General features: G+C 40.1%; 1 protein-coding gene and 1 long non-coding RNA gene across 3 annotated transcripts in view; both read left to right on the top strand.

The window, feature by feature from the left end:
- Positions 1-23249, top strand: part of Snap25 (Synaptosomal-associated protein 25kDa) — a 379996-nt gene that overhangs the window by 403 nt on the left and 356344 nt on the right. The window lies entirely within an intron of this gene.
- On the top strand, positions 20931-21638 carry LOC139353285 (uncharacterized). Its single transcript, XR_011604478.1, has 2 exons — positions 20931-21293; positions 21396-21638. It is a non-coding gene; the product is annotated as an uncharacterized lncRNA (long non-coding RNA).

The raw sequence follows: 23249 nt of genomic DNA, 5'->3' as shown, positions 1-23249 counted from the left end.
ATATTATTCCCTTAGAAAGCTCTTACATAAAAACTAAGAACACCGATGAACTCAAATTGGTCAATTTATGCAAGTTCGCCATGACTTGTATTATACCCTTGCAAACGCAAACTAGTCTCTTAATTTTAAAGCTATCGATCTGAAACTTTCCCAAAAGTCTTCTTTAATTTGCAGGTAGTATATAAATCGGAACCAGCCGGATCGGACAACTACATCTTATAGGTCCCATAGGAATAATCGGAAAAATAAAATTTAAGAAAATTATATTTTTGGTGTTTTTTAACATATAACCTCCTAGGCTTGGAAATAACATTTTTTAATTAGTTTTGAATTTCGAATAAAATTTTATCAAAATCGGACGACTATATCATATAGCTGCCATAGTAACGATCAGAAAGTTGGTGGGAAAATAATATGAAACAAATTAAAGCTTCGGTGTTTTTTAACATATAACCTCCTACGCTTTGAAATAACATTTTTTAATTAGTTCTGAAATGCGAATTTAATTTTATCAAAATCGGACGACTATATTATATAGCTGTCAAAGAAACGATTGGAAAATTGTTGGGAAAATAATATGAAACAAGTTATAGCTTTGGTGTTTTTTGACATATTATCTTATACTATTGGAAATATTTTTTTTGTTTTTTTAAGAATTTCGAATTAAATTTAATAATTATAACTGCAAGGGTATACAAACTTTGGCCTGCCGAAGTTAACTTCCTTCTTGTTTTTTTATTTTTATAAACCAATGGTTATATATATTTGTTATAAAACTCAGGCAAACATCGTTATTAATGACAAGAAAAATTAAAATAAATACAAAATAAATCAAAAACGATTAATATTATAGCTTTTACCAAAAAGGGCTGAAAAATTAAAATTTTGGTATTTTTTATAGTCAGTAGCTCCGATAAATGGAGTCCGATCACAAAATGTGATATGTCTTCGCCAAACGGTTAGATAATTGGATTCTGAGATATAAGCTCTTTAATACAGACACCCTTTAAAAAAATCATATTTTTTGCGAATTTTTTTATTTCTTTGGAAAATGTGTTTCCTCTCCTACGCTTGGAAATAACATTTTTTAATTAGTTCTGAAATTCGAATTTAATTTTATCAAAATCGGACGACTATATTATATAGCTGTCAAAGAAACGATTGGAAAATTGTTGGGAAAATAATATGAAACTAGTTATAGCTTTGGTGTTTTTTGACATATTATCTTATACTATTGAAAATATTTTTTTTGTTTTTTTAAGAATTTCGAATTAAATTTAATAATTATAACTGCAAGGGTATACAAACTTTGGCCTGCCGAAGTTAACTTCCTTCTTGTTTTTTTATTTTTATAAACCAATGGTTATACATATTTGTTATAAAACTCAGGCAAACATCGTTATTAATGACAAGAAAAATTAAAATAAATACAAAATAAATCAAAAACGATTAATATTATAGCTTTTACCAAAAAGGGCTGAAAAATTAAAATTTTGGTATTTTTTATAGTCAGTAGCTCCGATAAATGGAGTCCGATCACAAAATGTGATATGTCTTCGCCAAACGGTTAGATAATTGGATTCTGAGATATAAGCTCTTTAATACAGACACCCTTTAAAAAAATCATATTTTTTGCGAATTTTTTTATTTCTTTGGAAAATGTGTTTCAGGACTCCAGCGTGTACAGGGATCACAACTTAGTCTAAGATAAAGCGGTAAAACTGCACTTTTTTGGCTGTAAGCTAGTGTTATTTGTTAGTTTAATTTTATAAAACTCAACACGCGATTGCGGCCATTGTATTAAGGATTTTTATATGATTTAAACAGATTCTTCTTCGTTTGACCACGTAGTTATAACTAACTAAAAAAAAGTTTATTTTAACATTAAGCTATTTAAGAAATGGACTTAAGCTGAAAAGGGGGCAATTTTGTACAACTTTTTTGTATAACATGGATATATAGCTTTTTTACGGATCTGCTAGCTATCGGTTGCGTTGCGAGATCTCAGAAGTCGTTTCGCAATATCAAGGTAAAGGGAAAAACTTGGATAAAATTTTATCCCTTCTTAGCTAAAGTTATGATGGCAAAGAATAACTATTTCAGTTTCTTGACCATTTGAACCATTCGACCTAAAAGAAAAGTCTCATTGAATGAGACGTTTCCGACCAAAGTCCAAGTTACTATATGGGACGTTCTTTTACAAGCCGACAACGCATTTTACAGTTTTGAAGCCAATTTTGTAATATTTTAACTTTTCTGTCTTCCTTTTATATTCCAAAACTCCCTTTTATGTATTTATTAGAGATCCTATTTTTACTCGTTACTCGTAAAGTAAAAGGGAATACTAGATTTGTCGGAAAATATGTAACAGATATAAGAAAGCCATTCCGACCCCATGAAGTATATAAATTCTTGAAGAGAATTACTAGCTGAGTCGATCGCATATCCTGTTTCAGTAAAAATTGTATTTTATTCGTCCTGTCAATACCTACGGCACGCCGAAAAATGTTAAAACCGGACCAATTTTTAAAGTCCATCGTAGTAGATGAAAGCGAAAAAGTGAGTTTGAGGCAGATCAAAAATGTGAAAAATATTTTTTGTGAAGTCCGATCGGATTGTAAAAGAACGCCCCATATGCGGATATGACATTGCGGCTTATAGGCTGTCCTGGACATTATTTGAATTCAGAAAAATTAAATTTTATATGACTTTTACTGTTATTTGTTTGGTTCAAAGCAAATATTGGAGTTCAGAATAATACAATTTTACATGCCTTTTTCTGTGATTTGTTTGGTTCAAAAGGCAAAGTTACTTCAGCAATTGAATGTTCATTTTAACCTCGTCTAGAAACGCCCATAACGTTGAAAACTTTCTAGCGCCCTCAGACTTGAAGATTTTGTAAAACTGTAAACGAGATTTTGGGATTGGGATTGGGTCCGTCTGTTTGTGTGAACGCTGTGATCTCTCAAACTATAAGCCCATTCCGACGCCCACAAGCCGCCCTAAACTTTCGCTCTTACAGTGCAAGTGCTAGAAATAAATGGTAACTATAAAAACTATAAGTGTTGCCACGCCCGCTCGAACGTCCACAAACCGCCCAAGATTGAACGCTGGTGTCTACAAAGTTTGGATTGGAAATTGATTTACTAGAAATATTTGTCTTATTGGTTGTGAACAATGGGAAATAATTTTGCACCGTGAATATGGAAATGTTTGCCCGGCAATGGAATAATTTCGAGTGTACTAAGTTTCGGGAAAAAGAGGATTGGAAAAAAATGTTTAACTTAAATACATTTTTTAAAATCGTATTTAACTTTGAAAGGCCTTAATAAATTCAAATATTCATAAGAAAAGGAAGCTAACATCGGCAAGCCCTACCCTACCGCAACCATTGTAGGTCGATGCTATGGGAGCATTGTATTTGCAGAGCTTTACGATTTTTAGAAAACAAAGAACTAATTACAGAAATTTTAAAAAAATTTTGCATTTCAATGCTAATATGGGAGCATTGTATGTACAGAGCTTTCCGATTTGTAGAAAACAAAGAACTAATTACATAAATTTTAAGAAAATGTTGCATTTCGCAAATATAACGGTCTTTTTATTATTTTGACATTAATTATCCGATCGTTCCTATGGCAGCTTTATGATAGGGTCGTCAGGTTTTTTAAATTTTAATCGAAACTCTCAAGTATTTAAAGAATGATATTTCCAATAGTAGAAGCTAATGTATTATACTCGTATATATATATATGTTAAATAACACCGAAGTAACAATTTGGTTTTCTTTTAGGTATTTTTTGATTATTCCGACACGCACCTACTACATGCAGTAGAAATAAGAGTTTTTGTGAAGGTTATTTTTGATTACTGCGACATAGTTGTCCGTTCCGACTCATTCCGACTTATATACGAGTCTTAACATAAAAATTTAACTAACAGTATACTAAGACTGCATTATGGTTGCGCGTCCCTCAAGTCGGTCGCTCAAGTCATTGCGACGGATACGTGATTGGTTGCTCAGCCTTGTTAGACGTCTCGCCAGGTGGTTAGGGTGCAAATGTAGCTTGGTAAAGTACTTTTCCTTCTGTTTTGCGACCACTTCTTTGATTTTTAGAATGATTAAGTCACGATGTATGTTTTCGTTGCGAACGTACCACGGTGCCACGGTGATTGTTTTCAAGATCTTCGACTGAACTCGCTGGACTATGTCAATATTGCTATTGCTGGCATTCCTCCATAACTGGGAGCCTCATAGGTTTTAGTACCGAGATATATAGCAGGTCTTTATATACAAGGCAAAGGGGAGACCGAGCGTGATAAGCCAATGAAAGTTGTTTATCGTGAAAGGCGGGTGGCTTTTCCTGTTCAGGGTGAACGTAACGTGCTTGCATTTTTGTTCGTTCACTTTAATTCGACATTTTTCGACATCGACCAGATGAAGAGCTAGCTACACAGTTTCTTGCATCGGGCATTTTGAACAGCTAAAAATTGCTGTATCATCAGCAAGCGTTGATGTTGTTAGTCGTGTGCTTGTCGAGATGTCTGCTGTGTAGAGGACATATAATGTTGGCTCAAGCACGCTACCTTGAGGAACTCCAACTCCAATAGTGAAATTGTCAGTTATAGCAGTGTTGCACCTTACATCCAATTTTCTGTCGTAGAGGTTATACTCTAAAAGCTTGTGGGTGTTATAGGGGGGCATTGTCTTGATCTTGTACATTAGACCTTTTAGCCAAACTCTATCAAATGCTTGAGAGACATCCATAAACATGGCAGTACAGTACTCTCGTTTTTCGAACGCGTTCCGAATTTCTGATATTATTCGGTTGACCTGCTCAATTGTTCCGTGCTTTTCATGAAACCCAAATTGATGTGACGGTATTCCTTCCTGGATTCTAAGGTATGTGTTTGTTCGAGTCAATACGAATTTTTCAAAGAGTTTAGATAAGCAAGAAAGTAGGCATATAGGTCTACAGTGGTGGGCCTTGCTTTCATTACTTCAATTGAATTTTTCCATCTAACTGGAAAACGGCCAAGTTTTACGATGGCATTGAAAAGCTGGGTGATAGTGAAAACGTCGCAATATGGGAGCTCAGTGATCAATTTGGGGGTTTTGAGGTCGCAGACCGAGGAATTTTTCGGATTCAGCTGATTTTTAATGATGTTAACGATTTTGTTTGAAGCTGAGGGTCATATGGTGAAGTCGGCAAAGTGAACGCACCAGTGGCAGGATTTGGTTGGAAGACATTTTTAAGGTAGTTGAAAAAAAGTGCCGGCTCTGTCTGCATCGCTACGCCCCGACCCGCCTGTGGGATTTCTTTCTTTCGGTGAGCTTAGAGTTGGGTGAGCTCTCTATAGTGAGTGTTTTGTACTAGATGTTGATAATTGAATCTGTGTAGCGGCGCAGGGCATATGCTTCTTCTTGCTTTAGTGAGTCTACGTGAGGCATGTCTTAAGCTTTGCCTAGCAGATGGCGATCTGCGGAATTGCCAATCTCGACGTAAGCGTCGCTTTTCGAGGACGGGCTGTTCGATTTGTAGATTTATCTTCTTTTGGTTGCAGAGACGAGTACAGACTCCAGTGTATTAACAAATCTGTCTTCGTTGGCTTCATCGTTGAGATGACGACTTAGCTCAATGTGTGAGCAAATATATTCTGTACTTAACCAAATTGGTTTTCTGTGAAGTCAATTCTAACGATTATTCCAAAGTTTCTGGATGTCGGAGTAGAATAAAAAGGACGGGCGAGTGATAAGATGAAAGATCCGAAAGGCATTCGGCGCTTATCAGATTTTTAGGAATGTTTTTGGTAATCGCAAAGTCTATTAAGTCGGGTAGTTTTTAGGGGGTTCAGATTTCTTTCGATTTGGATGTAGAGATCCATACCAGTATACACAGGCGACTTTGTTTTCATTGTCGTTTTTCTGTTTTTCGGGCAGCGCAGCGGTAGACATATTAATATTTGCGCTGCTAGCTTTTGTTGACAGGGTTGCTGAAGATGTCGTTAAACACGCAGTCGATACAGTTGCGGTTGCTTTTGTTGTTACAGTTGACGTTGTTAAAGAGATTGCGTTGCTAGTTACTGCTGATAAGCGTAGGTCATTGCATACCTGCATTGGAGCACATTTAGCGCTCTTTGGCTGCAGAGACATCGATGGTAACGAGGGGGAGCAAGAACACGCTCTTCCGCTCGTTACGTTTAAGAATTCGGTCAAGTTGGGGGTAAGTGACCGCGCGTGAATTATTTTTGATTGCTTAAAAAGAGAAGAACGCTTTACTTCTTTGTACTGACAGCCGTCTCTCGTCTTGGTCACGTTGACGTTGTGGGCAAACGTCGTTTAGACTCATTGCAATCGAGCTAAAGTTAATTTGAGCTTTAAGTGATAAATTGTATATTAATTTATTGACCAATCAATATAAACATTCGTGTTTTTATCGCAGAAATCGTATTTTCGCATTTTAGTAGATTTATTAAACCAGTCACTGCACTTTAATAATTTTTTTGAGTACTTTTTCCCGAAGCACAAACAATACACGTCTTCGTGCGACAACGTTTCAACGAAAGTAGATAATTTAACAAAACATTTTTATAGTCCTCAGCAAATCAAAAAAATTTTTTAATTGTACAGAAAAGTTGAAGTGAGGTCCCGTCTCCACTGCTCCGTCTATAATTTAATAGATTTTGACTTTGAAGATTATCCAGAGACATATGTTTTTTAGGGTCATAGTCATACCGGTAATCGTATCTTACAATCTCACATCCATTTATTTCGTACTTAATTTCATCCAAACAGTAAGCCATACAAGTATTTTTAATAAAAGTGGTAACATTATCAGTTGTAGGTCCATTCGGTAAAAACTTTTCTGTCGCTGGCTGCGCCAACTGCCTGTCAGCTTTCCATAAGACAAACAGTTGCCCATCTTCACTTACCTGTCGTTTTTGCCGTCAACGGCACCTTTCCATTTTGCACAAACATCCAGAATCCACGGCGCTGGTTGTTGCCATCGCTACCCAAGGTCAACCATTGCAAGCGATGCTTCACATCCAAATCAGCAAACCCCAATGGTCAGCAAGGTGTCTGCGTTGTCCCTCGAACAGCAGCCGAAATAGTACGTATTACTCGCCACAGTCATTGTGGTAGTACAAGGACAAAACACACAACGAGAAAATTGCCGCACAATCATCGACCTTGGTTCTCAGCTGAATCTCATGTCCAGAAGGATGGCAGATCAACTTGCGCTCTCTATTACCAGTACATCTCTAAGTATTCACGGAGTTGGACAACAGGAGCAGGGATCCTCGTCACGGGCACGTCTGCTGCTGACGTCGTAAGGTTCAAATTTTCAGAAGGAGATCGATGTGTTTATCCTACCACAACTGATGGAAAACCAGCCACCGGAATCCATAGATGAAGAACTTAGTATTCCGAGCGAGTAAATTGGCGGACCTAAAGTTCGGTTAACCCGGACGCATAGATTTACTTCTGGGAGCCAAGGTATACTCACGATTGATAAGACCCGGAGTTATCGATTTGGGGACGGATAAGCCAAAGCAGTTAGGCGAAGATTGCCAGCAGCCACAGGAGGAAATATCACGACAAAAACAAGGGAGGATCCGGTACCAGCCCTGGAAAAATTTTAAAAGCTTGATACGTTTAACACCGAGGTACCTGCAATGACAGTCCAAGAGAGACTTTGTGAAGAACATTTTCTATCAAACGTAAAATTCAACGACTAATGGTAAAGTTGCCGTTCGCAGAAAATCCAAGGGTGCTGGGAACAACATTAGATTTGGCTCAACGGAGGTTTGCCAGTCTAGAACGTTGGTTAAAACGGGATCCGGCAACGGTAGAAGGATACGTGAACTTTATGGATGAATATGAACAGTTGAATCACATGACGGAGGTAAAGCTTTTCAGTGTACCAATGAATCATTATTTCATACCCTACAATTACGTTCTAAAACCAGACAGCTCCACCACAAAAAGTGGTCTTTGACGTTTTGGCTCCTAGCTCGACAGGAAAGAGCCTTAACAACATCCTAAGGGTAGGGTCGACACTTCAGAGTGATCTACTATCAATTTGGTTCGTGTTCACAGCAGACGTGCAGAAAATATTCGATAGATCTGGGTTTATCCTGAAGACAAGGGCTATCAACCCATACTATGGCGAAGGAACCCACTAGAGAAAATGCGTTATTTTCAATTAAACACGGTCACATACGGGACTGCATGTGCGCTTTACTTAGCAACAAAATGTTTACAAAATTTGGCACATGTAGCGCCGGCAAGCCAGCAGCTAGGCGCAAACGCCATTTAACAGAACTTCTATGTCGACAATTGTTAATCCGGAGCCGACACTCTGGAGGAGGCGATAAGGCAACGAGATCAGATTTGCGCAATTTTAGGGTCGGCAAAACTAAAGTTGAGGAAGTGGTGCTCAAACTAACCCGAGCTGCTTAAGGATATTCCAAAGGACGAACAGGCGTTGGACCTTGATTTCAGCAAGTTCTCAGATGCAACGATAAAAACACAATGGATAGTCTGGAATCCTAAGGAAGATAAACTCGAAGGACGTGCGACACCATACGAACAAGTAACGGTCACAAAACGAGTTGTGTGCCCTGAATTGGCCAAAATATTTGATTCACTAGTGCTACTTTGCCCTATAACTACAACAGCGAAAATATTTATGCAGCGACTATGGCCAAAATCGTTATGCTGGGATACAGAATTGGACAAGGTAGACACAACTCATTGGCAGGCCTTTCAAAATGATAGTCAGATACTGGCTACCATTGAGCTCGCCAGATGTCCGTTTCCACCGGCAGAACCAACAGCCATTCAACTGCACATATTTTCTGATGCGTCAGAAGTCGCTTATGGAACGGCAGCGTATCTTCGTTCAATCACATGCACCGGTAGCGTAGTAAGTAGCCTTCTGTGCGCAAAATCGGGAGTGGCCCCTTTAGCAAAACAAACATTGCCCAGACTAGAATTGTGTGCAGCTGTGCTAGGAGCTGAGCTAGCAGAAAGGATCCAAGGGGATCTAATGATAAGGATCGATAACGTCCAATATTGGATGGACTCGACCATAGTTTTAACATCGTTAGTTGCAACAGCATCATCGTTTCACACGTTCGTGGCAAACCGAATTGTTCAGATTCACGAATTTACAAGTCCGGAGCAATGGGCGCATGTATCATCGGAAGACAACCCAGAAGACCCTTGCGTCAAGAGGGTGTTCAGCAACACAGCTTAAACGAAAGGAGTTATGTTTTAATGGCCCGCCATTTTTGAAAACAGACCAAGAAGCCTGGACACAATCAAATAAGCACGTGCTGAGCAAGAAGGTTCCAGAACAACGGACAATAAACAATCAAGTCCTGAGTCAAATCAAGATCGCTAACTAGACCACTGAAATTAATCACCGTGGGTCATTTGACACTTTGGTAGGTATAACAGCCTGAATTTTACGGTTTGGTAACAATGGTCGACCAGACGCTCAGAGAGAATCAGGACCAATAACGCTGGAATAACGAGCAAAGGCATTAAAACGAATAGTGCGACAGATACAAGGAATACCATTCCAACCTACTATAACTCAATTGCAGAAGAACGGTTGTGTGGCAGTGTCAGATCCTTTCCGGTCGTCAGACCCGTTTTTGGACAATACCAAGGTGCTGCGAGTGGGAGGACGAATACAAAATTCTTTGTCGGGTCGAAAAACGAGTTGCCAGATTTAAAAATTACGATATCTTCGGATGAGGCTCGGGAAACAATTACGAAAACATGCTCGCAGATGAAAAAAGATTTCCATTTTATTCCTTCAGGGGACCTCATTTTGATCTTTCTGCATTGACTCCAGGACACTTCTTGACAGACAGGATATTTGGAAAAGATGGAGCCAAGAGTACCTAAAAGAATTTCAAAACCGATAGTGGGTTTATTGCGGGTATATTATTACAAATGACTTGGTAGCTTGGTTGGCCTTGTTATCTCCACTTGTGGCCTTCGGTATCTCCGACGGTCCTGGTTGTCTCGACGACCTCTTGCCTTTTTGACTCGGTGCTCCAGTCCTGTAGCTCCCTGAAGATCCTTGAAGCCCCCTGAAGATGCTTGCTCGCTGCTCGTCCCTGACGCGTTAACTCGATGACTGCTTATGACGACTCGGACTCGCAAGGGGGTCAGCCGTGCGGGCTTAGGAAAACGTCACCGTTCTCAGACTAGGATCACTCCTTTCGACACACCGCCGCCTGTCTCTTGCTCTGTCCCGGATGGTGGGGGTTTCTGCTCAGCCCGCACGAATAGTCAAGGCTAAACGCCAGGAAGCTTCCTCGCGCTTTTTTCGCTTCTACGCCTAGTGTAAACGAACGTTCTACGGGACGTTTCCGTGTGCCTCGATCTGTCTTGCGTGTCTGTCGTGATGTGGTGGCTGGCTTGCTGCTGACAATGTCTTGCGTACTGCTCCTGGCTGTGCTCGCTGCGCGGCTGGACGTAGCGTGTCTTCTGGTACTCGGGGTTTCGGGCGTACGCCGATCCGGGACTTCACGAGTCGAGACCTTAGGGCTCTAGGACAACTCCACTGGAGACCGTACCGATCGACCGCACTCCCTTCTGGCTTGTTATACTCGGGACTCTCCAGGCTTAACGCCAGGACTTCGTTGAAAAAGATAAACAGCCCGCCTTGACCTATCTGTGTGATGCCCTCTGGACCTCAGCTACCTGAGTCTAAATTCTGACATTCCTGGTATCCCAATCACGAATGTCTCGACGTAGCGATCTTGCTCCCTGTAGGCTCCAACGGCGCTGCTTTTCCTTTGGTATCTTGACTGATCTTGACGGTTTGACTTCTGGTGATCGACTGATGCCGCTTTCAGCGCTGGGCCCACTTATATAGGGCACCTGGTACCGTTAATTCTTGGCATCTGTGCACGGCACCACTTCAAACTTCGCGGTTTTACCGATCAAACTTTCGCCCTCTGCACACGGCCCCACACTAGGGTGCTAGGCGCGGCAATCTACCGTTAACCCTTCGCTCTTTCTCTCCAAGCTCTCGTTCCTCGTACTCTCCAAATTCTCTTGAGCCGAATTCTCCAAGCTCTCTCGTACTAAATCCTTCAAAACTCTCCCGAACTGAATTCTCCAAACTCTCTTGAATTGAATTCTCCAAACCATCTATTCCCGCAGTGCCCTTACTACGCGTATTCGCCGCGTATCTGGTAAATTAAATTCGTCGTTTGTTGATGATTTAAAAAAATTTATTTTTTATTTTAAAACTCGGGTGTTAAACCTTTATTCTTAATTCACAATTAATACAAAACACTTTTAATACGTGTGAACCGATCGCGGTCTCGGACAAAATATTACTGATTTCTTAATTCTAAAAATGTATCCAACGAAGCTCGGCCAGAAGCTTTTCTTTCTTAAGCTTCCAGAACCTTAATTTTTGTTTAAAATAAAAGCTTATGCTGAAACTGTCGCATCTCGTTGCGAAATGAAATTATGCTGACCGATGCAATTTGATTGAAAATCGGAACGCAATATGATCTAAACTTAGAACGCAATACTGTGGGCTTTGAACAAAAGAGTTTGGGCTTCAAACGGAAGCTTGTGTTTACTTTACGATTGGCTTATTTATCTTAGCAGGACGGTCAAGCGCGGCTCTCGAAGTTAATTTAAAAGGCAAAGGCCGAATCTTAAATAAAGGCATGGGCAAAGTCGTTGAAGGCAAGGGCAACATAGCTGAGATTGAATTCAAAATTTGTTTATAAGTTCCATAAGCAGAACCGTTTCCCGGCTTGGATAACTCTCTCCCTGCTAAAATGGATCGTCCCGATTCAATATGAACTTCATTTAAATGATCTCTTAATTCTGTTTAAAAATTTTCTTGGCTAATAGATTTTTCTGGTTCTGGTCGTTGTTTTTTGGTTACAAATAATATATATTTCGCATCTGTTTTTTATTATCTGGTATTTTATATAAATTATTACAAGTTCTTTATGCATTGCGATTTTGAAAACAGAGATGTCCATTAAGTCAGTAATAATTACTGGTTTTTGTTCATGTTTTAATATTTCCATGATGTCATCATTGTTTAATATTTTGGTATTAAAAACGTCAATGTCCCGATCATGGCAGAACCTCCAGTAAAGGTGGTTCCATTACCAAATAACAAGGGAACATATGTAGAATTAAGTAATAGAATAGCTCTTACGTCAGCAGAATGGACAATCATATCATATTTTGATCTACGGTTATTAGCGCAGGAAATCGCTGCATTTAAGAAGAAAATCAAAAATTTAACAACCTGGTGCCTCCGAAGCGGATCTTGTCCGACAATAATACATGTGCTCGAACAAGAGGCCAGCGAGCTATATGATGGTCAACAACTGTTCGATCATCATCGACAACGGAGAGGAGCCCTGAATCTGGTAGTAAATCTCGCCAATGGGCTATTTGGAGTACTAGACTCTGAATATGCACAGAATATGGAGGACGTCATCCGCAGGACCCAAGCAAAGGAATTGTAAAAATCAGACTTCGATTTTAGATAGCACGATAAACGTTATGAGAACCAGTAATGATGAAATGGGACGCGGGATAAAGCACATGGAAACACACGTCACAGACCTCGAAAATACCATAAGGACTGGGAACTTGGCACAAGTGTCGTCAGAGCTAACACTAATAGCAGGGCACATTAAGAGGACACAGATAGCCGTCATGAATATTATAACCGGACTAGGGGTATAGTCAGCCCAGCATTAATTTCCGTAAGGCAGCCTTGAAAGGAGCTTATAAACATACAGGCCCATCTCCCCAAGGGGATACTCTGCTTAATATTTATCAGGTGATGGTCTCAGAAGTCCAGGAATTGGACGATACCCTTGTATTTCATACTAAAATACCATTAGTTGATAAAGAAGAGTACGACGTTATCAGTTAACACCGATTCCAGTCGTTACCCAAGATCATATAATCGCCAAGTAGACGGTGACCAAGTATCTAGCTATTAGTGATCATCGAGATCGACAATTCGCACTAGCCATGGAGAAGCTAAAAAAAAAGAAGTAAAAGAAACTGCGTTAGGTCCAGCTCATGAGCAGTTCCAATGCGCCCTGGCAGCCATCCAAGCTGAACAAAAAACTATCTGCAGACCCGAAAGGATTAACACGACAAGTATATGGTATCCCCTCGATGCTACAAATTCTTAGATTTTCGCTACAACGCAATAGATAACGGTAACCTATGTTTGTGGGGGCGAACGAGGAAAAATACAAGTCCATAATAGTGGAATCCTGGCAATGAACGCGGACTGCATTGCAAGGAGTCCAATAATTACGTTACAGGGACACCCAGTTTTAAGGACAACGATATAGAAAAAAACGGCGACAATTGTTACACACCCGATCGAGAGACCTATGCAGGAGAGTCGTCAAGACACGACCACGTACAGCAGGACAGAAATCACTATTGGAGTCATAATACATCTCCAAGGGATCAGCATCCGGCACTAGAGGACCACGCAAGGTAACAGCAAGCACAGCCAACCTCACGACAGCAAAACGATCTTGAGGAAGAAGGACAAAGTAGCCGCTCTCAGCTTTTCTTTACGAACCCATCAATGGGGAGTTGGGCAAAGCTCCCAACACTACGGAGTTGTAAGTTATCAACGAGCGAAACATACGATCAACGCAACTTATACGGAACAGCGACCAGGCGCACAGTAGCAGCACAATATAGTGCCGACGCTGGAAGTTCTGGGACGGTTAAGACCTAGTGAAACAGCCCAACAAGCGGCGTACTGCTGACATTGCAGTCTAGACGACCGGTCTGCGGCCCAGAAGCTACGCACGGATTTTAAAATGCCATAGCTTAATTATGTTTTGGAACCTCTAGGTAAACATTTAATTTTATTTTTATATTATTTGTTAGTAATTTTAATTTTCCTAAGTTTTTAGAAACTGTCTTATATTTAAGCTATTAAAGTTCATAGATTGGCTAAATTAACACGGATTTTAATATGCCATAGCTTAATAGTGTTCTGTAACCTTTAGGTCAACCCAAATAGAGGTGCAGCCCCAACATAGATGCACAACACAGCAGATCATTTGCACTCCCAACTTCTTGGTCATAATAGTATTTAAGCCCTGATCAACAGTTCAATAAAGTTAGTTATAAACCTAAACCCCACTTGACTCATTATTTCCATCATCGGTTAACTCTCGTCAACCCATCCTAGCACAGTTCTTATATCGGTTCGGTACCGTACTTACTATAGTTACCTATGTCGCGACGCGATCTTCCTGTCATATCTAGTGTCCCCGTGCCAGCGACAAGTGTTCAGTACCCCCCTTGTCCGGCGGCGTGACCCAAACACTCCAAGTACCACCGGTTACACGAACATTCGATAACTCACCCCCGCACAATCCTACATCGCCTGTGGTCCGGCACCTTGCTTCCCGCAGTTATCTATGTCGCGTTCATTCCCATTCGACCCGCGGAATGACCCGAACACTGTCTATTCAGATTAGACAAGGACAAGGGTTATGGTTTCTATCTTAGGCGCTATAGTAAGGGGAAAGGAATGAAATGGCGCAAATACTAATTTCTCTGGTCCCTAATAGACCACTGTCAAATTCCGACCTTATGAGAGATCTAGTCACAGAAGCACCAAAAGCCGGGAGTGTGATGTAGTGTACCAAGATAATTCACAATCAAGTGGTACTTGTGGCTTGGGGTTGCATGAAAATTGTGGGCGCCACAGGCTTGGCCGGCTTGTAGGCGATAGAGCGCTGCGTACAAGGCTACAGAACTTAAATCTAAATTAATTGATAGGTATTGATGAGAACAATAAATTTCGGTTAACATTTCTATTCTAGCATTAAAACTGTAGGAGCCACAGTTTTGAGCGGCTTGTGGGCGTTCGATAGGGCGTGGCACACTGACGAAGCAAGCTTGCGCTGCGCAAGAATCTTAGGAACCTGCAAGCATAATCCCAGTATTGTAGCTGTTATAGTTTCCGAGATCTCAGCGTTCATACGGACAGACGGGCAGACGGACATGGTTTCCTTCTGCGAAATAATTATCGCTGACTTAACAGATACCTTTTACTCTACGATTATTAAACGGTGAAAAATCAATTTGTAAGAAAATAGGAGAGAGAAATAAACAAACAGACATTATCCAAGATGGTTTCATCTTATAAACGGTAATAATATTGTCAACAACTCCCAATTAAACTGGTCAATCCCAAAAAAAACCCTATAGTCTATGCCACCGGCTATTTGATATCCGTTACTCAGCTAAAGAGAGTGCGAGAGGGAGTGAGATATGTTTACTTGTGGCTAGCGTCATTTAGCGCTAAGAGCGCCACTTAGCGCCACCAAGCCAAAAACACCAACTAGTCCATTGAGCCTCTAACAAAGGACAGAACTAGGAAAAGCTATTAACGAAAAAGTTTTTAAACAGAATTAGGAGATCGTTTAAGCGAAATTCAAAGTATTTTAGAAGGGAGAGAGTTATCCAACCCTTGAAAAGGTTCCACTTATGGAATGTTAGGTGGGCATATTTGTGCCCCTTGCCCTGAGAAGGACTTGGGCCGAGGGAGTTGCGTCTTGAGCAGGCACGCTGGCGGCTAAGCTCGGAGAATGGGATGGGTTCTTTGGAAACCACTCCCTCGCTTTCCACTTCAGATCCGCTAAGAATCTCGTTTACGTTGCGCTGGCGTATTCGCTTTTCCCTCATCCATTTCTCAAGCCGTCTTCATTTCTTCCTGAACTCGGCCAGTGAGTTTATTGGGAAAACCACCAGGTAAGCTCCTGGCTGGGTGTTCAAATTTTCCTTTAATATTGATTCTGATTCTGGAGTCTTATTCCTCATTTTGAAGTTCAGGTTATGCATTGCGGGGATATAATCGTCCAAGCTCTCATTATATCCCTGGCGTCGCTCCATTAGATCCTTAATGGTGACATAATCGCTCTCAGCGGTGGAGAAAGCTCTGGTCATTTTTCGTTTCAGTGAGAAGTACCCAAAATCGTATACGTCCGCCATGTCCTCCAATACTTGCCAATACCACTTCAGGGCTGAACCTGTGAGTAACGAGAGAATACCTGTTCGTCGGTGCATCCGTACAATGTCTTCATCCGTTACACAGGGACCAGATAGCTTTCCACTGACATGCTTTTGAAAGTCCTTACAGTTTGATTACCAGGCGGTCGGTAACCTAATTGGGACAGGTTCAACTTAGTGGCCGTATTTCGTCTTTCTCGCTGACGCGGAGTAGGAGGATCAGGTGGAGACTGTCCAGCGTGGGGTAGCGGTGCTGGCCCCTGTTAAATTCTACTGTGGTTACTACTCCCGGCGTCTGCTTTGTGGCCTTCTTGTTCCGACCTGATTACCTGCAAAGGGGAGCTATTACCTCCCTGTAGGTTTCTGGATCCATGGGCTTTGCTTATTTCCGCGACGAGCAACTGTAGACTCACCATTTGTGTATTCAGCTCTGTTATCTGGTTCGCGAACACGGCCTTCGACTAATTGCCGTGCATGATAATGGCAGACATCATTCTCTCCAGACGACTTGTGGAGGTTGTAGGGCGCGACCTTGCCCCTGCGCTTGGGAGCACACTCCGCCAACAGCGCATACTGACTCATACATGCCTGAGCTGTCTGAAAGGCTTCCTAAGTTATCAAGTTTACTGCTAAAGCTGACGAATTAATTTGGTTCTGGCTCTAATTACACGCTAACTAATGCTTTAACTATTAATCTCCTTCGCCGCTTAGCTCGTGCCAAATAAAATAAATGAAACCGCCCGAAATTAGTCCCCCAATCTACTACAAAAAACCCTAGATAAGTTAATTCTATGGAAGCCCAGGTCCTTCTGACCTCTTCCCAGGACTACCCAGAACCCCTTCCCTCTCAGTTGTCGGAAAACTGTTAGGCTCGCTCGAACCTCTCGAGCGACCTAGTTCTGTGGCTAGTACGTCGGCCAGAGAGATAAATTCCGTCGTTGTAGTTGTTATATCCATACAGACTCGAATCTCTCAAGGGACCTGGCATAGCCTTATACAAATGGATAGCGTCTGCTGTATGGACTCAGTCAGTTCGCCCCCTATCCCCTTGCCATGAGATCGCGGATCAGCCGCTTCTGTCAGCCACTTCCTCAGCTTAATCCGAACTCGAACCTCTCGAAAGACCTGGCATAACCGAATCAAGCGGATAACTTTGGCCAAAGAAAGCCCTAAATTTTAATTTCCCTACAAATAAAAAGTACTCTAATAGTACTCTAAAAAAATCTTGAATTTGCGCTTTTAATCATTTTTATTAAATCTTTTCATTAAAAGGAACAATTGAAGCTTAGGATATTAAACGACTACAAATCACAAAGTCAACGCTATTCTGCGACGAAATTCTTGTCGAGAGGCCTTCTCAATTCTGACTGTCACAGAAGTTTGGGACACGTTTATAACGCTAGCGAAATTCAGTTTATTAAAAATAAAAACAAATCAGCAGGCCCTGCATACACTTACGTAAATTCATTGTCCTAAAAACAGTCAAATTATTCTTGGCAAAAAGATGAAGGCAATGCCCTACCTATGTATATCAATTCTAAAACTGTTAGACTGATGATCCTAGCAATACTAAAAAACGAAATATATGTAAGTTCCTTCGTTGGGAGCCAATTCTGTTTCGTCGGCATATTAGTGCCCTAGTCCTGAGAAGGACGTGGGCAGAGGAAGTTGCGTCCTGAGCAGGCACGCTGTCGGCTAAGCTCGCCGGATGTGATGGGTTCTTTGGAAACCACTTCCTCTCCAACATATCGAAAATAAATTTATCGTGCCTAAAAAGTGGATAGAATATCGGTCAAAAGGATCGTCGCGGGGCTTGCTATACGATCCCCTTATCAGTCGAAAGCTAAGTCTTTGTTCTTGACCCCTTCCAGTTTACCAGCTCCCCCTCTAAGTATTTCTGTTCACATTATAATTTTATTGAGAAGATTTGTGCCCGGGTGCGTAACGTTGATAAAGGGCTAAGGGTAGGTGCAATTTCTAGTGTTCAGACTAAAAGTAAATGAAATAATTTAGAAGAAAATAAATCTATATGTTGCTTACATAGAATTCTAAGAAGTTATAAAAATAATTATTCTTGATTGACACGGCTTATGTTGTGCCCTGGTGCACATATATATATATATATATATATATAGATAAATAAATATACGAATTATTATACCCGTTACTCGTAGAGTAAAAGGGTATACTAGATTCGTCGGAAAGTATGTAACAGGCAGAAGGAAGCGTTTCCGACCCCATAAAGTATATATATTCTTGATCAGGATCACTAGCCGAGTCGATCTAGCCATGTCCGTCTGTCCGGATGAACGCTGAGATCTCGGAAACTATGAGAGCTAGGCTATTGAGATTTGGCGTACAGATTCCTGAGCTTCTTACGCAGCGCAAGTTTGTTTCAGTAGACTGCCACGCCCACTCTAACGCCCACAAACCGCCCTAAAATGTAACTCCTACAGTTTTGATGCTAGATAGAAAATTTTAACTGAAATGTATTAGTCTTGTCAATACCTATCGATTGACCAAAAAAAATTTTTCTACGCCCACTCTAACGCCCACAAACCGCCAAAGAAAAAAGCTATGACGTCAGAGCCAGACAATGCGAAGTGTTTTTACGCGTGTATGTGTGTGTATGTAAATAGTTGCCGGCCGAACTTAGCGGCAAAGAAAAAAGCCCTGCCGGCGCTCAGAGAGAGCAAAGTGCGCGGCTAACTTATTCTATTGAATAATGAACCCTTTATCCATTTGTCCCATTGACGGGCAAAAACCTTTAAAGATCTGTACATCTTTATTTATCTCTTTCAAAGAATATGAATTAGCTTAATAAATACCTATAGATTGTCCCAAAAAAACTTTTCCGTTTTCAGTCCAATGCTCTCAAACCAAAGTAGTTAGGACAAGCCTTGACACTAGAGCCAGAAAACGACATACATACATACATACATACATGTATGTGTTTATGCATGTGTGGATGTAAAAAATTGCAATCTAATATCCGCGGCAAATAGAATTCTTTCAAACGAAGCTATTCAACCAAATATTTTGAAATACAGAATGTGCCTTAAAATTGTGTATGTTTAGCAAGCATACATAAATATAAATGTTTTTTGTCTATTTTATGTGTTGCTTTCTCATTCTTGGCGCTGGCTGAAACAAAACCAGAGCCGAGAAATGAGAGCAAGGGAGAGAGAACAAAGTGCGCGGCTAACTTATTTTAAAGTTTGTTATCTGAGTAACGGGTATCTGATAGTCGAGGTACTCGACTATAGCGTTCTTCCTTGTTTTACTCTTTACTCCTGCCGATGAGATTGTGAAACATTACGTTTAATGAATTTAGATATATATATGTTTTGGTGCACTTTCACTTAAAAGAATACAATATAATTATTATTATTGGTGAATTCTTAAGCCTAGCATTTTTTTGTTTACAGCACAAAAACAGACAATATGGAGGGAGTGCAGAATGATCATCGTAGCGGGGCATTCGGGTGAACTTTTTTAGAGGTGATGACTTGGCATGCCTCAGGTTGCACTTGTACGTTCATACGTTGATATAAACGTATTCTTTTTTTGCTTTGAGATGTTAATTGTTTTGGGTATTGCTTTTAGTTTTACGGCGACGCTGTACGGATCTCTTGTACATTGGAAGTCCTCGAAGGATATTCAGGACCCACAAGGATAAAGGGATAAGGCTCTTTATGTTCTGTGTGGTCTATCACCTGAACGTTGTTGATTACCGTCTGCTTTAGACACTTTGAATTCTATCCTTAGGTCCTTAAACCGAGAATCATTATTCTGCACGGTGAATGTTATGAGCGGGAATTTTTTTTGATGGATTGGAGCTGCATTGTGCAATTTTTTGTGTTTTCGCCATCTAGCAGACCACGGCTTCTTTTCTTTTGTCCGCCATAACCGGCGCTCGTAACAGGAATTAATAAACAATTTTTAAAATTCAATCTCAGCGATATTGACCTTGCCTTTGGTTTTGATATTGCCATTGGCATTAACTTCGAAGCCGCGCTTGGCTGTCCTGCTAAGATAAATAAACCAGTCGTAAAGTAAACACAAGCTTCCGTTCGAAGCCCAAACTCTCACACTCTAGGCCCACACTATTGCGTTTCAATTTTCAATCAAATTGTTTCGGTCAGCATAAGCTTTTAATTTAAACAAAAAACACAGCTCAAGAAGCCTAAAAAAAAAAATAAAAACATTCGTCAGAGGTTCGCTGGATAAGATTTTAGAACTAAGAAATCAGTCTATTTCGGATTGAAGTCGCGATCGGTTATACAAAAAAAAGAAAGTAAAAGTATCTTGATGCAATAGTGAGTGAGGTGAAATAATAAATTTAAAAATCTAAACAAAATTACTTGTATTATATCAACGAATAATCATAATATTAAATTATGTGTTATTGTTTGTGATTTCTTTACCCAAAAAATTAAAAATAAATTATTTATATTCTTATCAACGAATAATCATAAAATTAATGTATTTGTTTTTGTTTGTGATTTGTTTACTATTGAATAGCTAAGGCATTATAGACATAGTTCCGTTCACGGACTCAACTATCAAAAATAGTTATCTTAAAGTAAAATGTATCACAGAAAAGTATGCAACAAAAACTTTACAATGTGTTGCTTATAATTCCCAACTAGCGTCTCGTACACCTAAACACCCAAACAAAGCTATGAAAAGTTAAGACTTTTCTTGAAACTTATATTTCCAAAAGTCTTCACATGGCACCTCATGTGCGGGGGTGCATTAGCTTTTATAAAGCTTTTAAAAGTACACTACCAAAACATTGTAAAAGCTTTGGTACGCCCGATAGTGAAATATTGTTTCTGCACAGAGAAAAAACGGAACAAAACCTGTTGATATTGTCTCCTCAGTTTTCATATATCACCTTTTACATATCAAATTGATACGAATTCATATCAACATGACACGGATTCATATCAACATTTCTAATTGATATGATTTTGCATTATATTAATATAAACTCGTAATAATTTGATATGTTTTTCATATCAAACGTAACATCGAAATGTCTTCGAAAAAAAAGTATGATAGTGCTTGCGTAATTTTTGTGTATATATGGTATTTAGTATGGTACTAAAGATATTTTTTGACTGAATTGCCGCGGGCACTCTAACATTCGACGAAAAGTGAGAATGTACAAAATTGAAACATTTACATATGTTGTTTACTTTTTTTGCAAATGGTAAGTATCTCATTTTCAATTGTACTTACATGATATTTGTCTAATTTTAATATTTTTATTTCTTGGACACTGTAACGTGCTTTTCGGTGGCTGACTACACAGACTGCACTACACAAACTCAAATGGCTGGCCAAGATGCCGAACTGGGGAAGTTGGCGTCCAGCACTTCGCTGGGAAACTTCTAACGAGGACAGAAGAAGCACTTCCTGGCGCTGATGCAAAGCTACAGGAGGCATCCGAGTACAGCGTTATCTGCATTTATTGCTAAGTCCTGGAACTATTTTTATAATTGATCCGAAATGTATAAAACAATAATATTAACAGCGATCTTATGGGTTTTCAATATTTATTTGTTTATTTGTTTATGAGGTCAAAACTGATTAATATTAATATTACAAACAAATCAATCTGATATGAAAGCATATCAGTTTGGTATGAAAGCATATAAGTTTGAAATCAAAGCATATCAGTTGGATATAAAAAAATATCACAATTTGCTCAATCTGGTATGAAAAATACCAAATTGACATGTTCGAAAATATCAATTTCATATGTTCGAAAACATGAATATGATATGGCAACATAAGGGATCAAAATTGATATCCAAAAATTCCCAGTATTGGTATTTTATTTGCTCTGTGTGTGTGTGGAGTCCATACCCTTTGTCGGGTCACGCAGCCGCAGCAGCTAAGTAACTTATTTCGATCTCTTATATTAATTGCATCGCGAAAGGTAGCTCTCTCTCTATTTAGCTCTCTCGTTTTTGTGTACTTGCATTTTTGGGCACAGCCTTCGACTGGCTGTCCCTTTGTAAAATCAGTACGAATTCTGATCTCCACATTAAATGCATTCTCGTCTCTCCTGCTGCACTCTCTCTCGCTAATAAATTGTTAACAAGCATAAAGCAACCTGAAATTCGTATTTTTAATTCAGCAATAACTAATAAAAAAGCTTATTAGTTCAACATTGGTGACCCCGACGTGATTTGTGCATAAATAATACTAAGTGCAAATCATATAAGTCTATTTATTGACTTTTTCGTTCTTGCGGCTGCGGTGCATTGGCGGAACAACAATCATAAGGCCTTAAATGCAGTGAGCGCTATAATTAAATAGCAGTTGGTGATTGCGGAAATTTACATATAAGGCGCAAAATCAGCTTTACATAGAAGCGTACATAGCCAAGTAACGGGCTGTTATTCCCTCGTTTGCTTTGCGCTCATCTTCCCGCTAGAGCCGAATTTCGGGCTTTTCGTCTGCTGTTGTTGTTGTAGCCATGCCTACGGGAACTTTTGGAGATGTTACCGCTGATGCAAGCAGGGCAATATTTTTAAAACGCAAGGCAACGGCTTTATTTAATAGAGTGGAGCGTTTAGTGGATTCCCTATCAAGTTCGGCGTTAACTTTATGCGACGTTGGAGTTGATCGATGAACTTCAAGAGTCATTTGAAAAGGTGGTCGGTGAGCTCGAAGAATTGGATTTAGAGGAAATTGAAAGTGATTTAAGTGAGAAATTTGATGACATTCTCGTAATTCTGAAGTCATCGGTTCGATCCGAAATTTCAAAGCGCGCCTCACAGCTTCTTTCGCATTCAACCTTTGCTGACGGCATCACTCCGGGAGTTTTCGGCCCCCAGCAGCGTTAGCCTCGACATAGGGCAGCATTGCTGCCCCCACTGGAGCTTATGCAAATTGGACTGACTTTTTTTCTATGTTTACCACGATCATAGATAGTCATCCGGACCTCACCAACGTAGAAAAGCTGCAGCATTTACGATCATGCCTGAGGGACGCAGCGTTGGATACTATTCGCTCATTGGAAATTTGATAATCGACGTTTGGTTTTTCAGGCACACGTTACTGAGATCCTGGGACTTAAGGCGGTGCAGAGTGGTTCCATCTCGACACTTCGGGAGCTGTCCGATAAATTCAACGCTCACATTCGTGCTCTCAAAGG

The sequence above is a fragment of the Drosophila suzukii genome, chromosome 3 (assembly GCF_043229965.1).
Source record: "Drosophila suzukii chromosome 3, CBGP_Dsuzu_IsoJpt1.0, whole genome shotgun sequence".
Taxonomy (NCBI): domain Eukaryota; kingdom Metazoa; phylum Arthropoda; class Insecta; order Diptera; family Drosophilidae; genus Drosophila; species Drosophila suzukii.
Note: the sequence above shows the minus strand (reverse complement) of the source record. Positions and strands in the feature narration are given on the sequence as shown.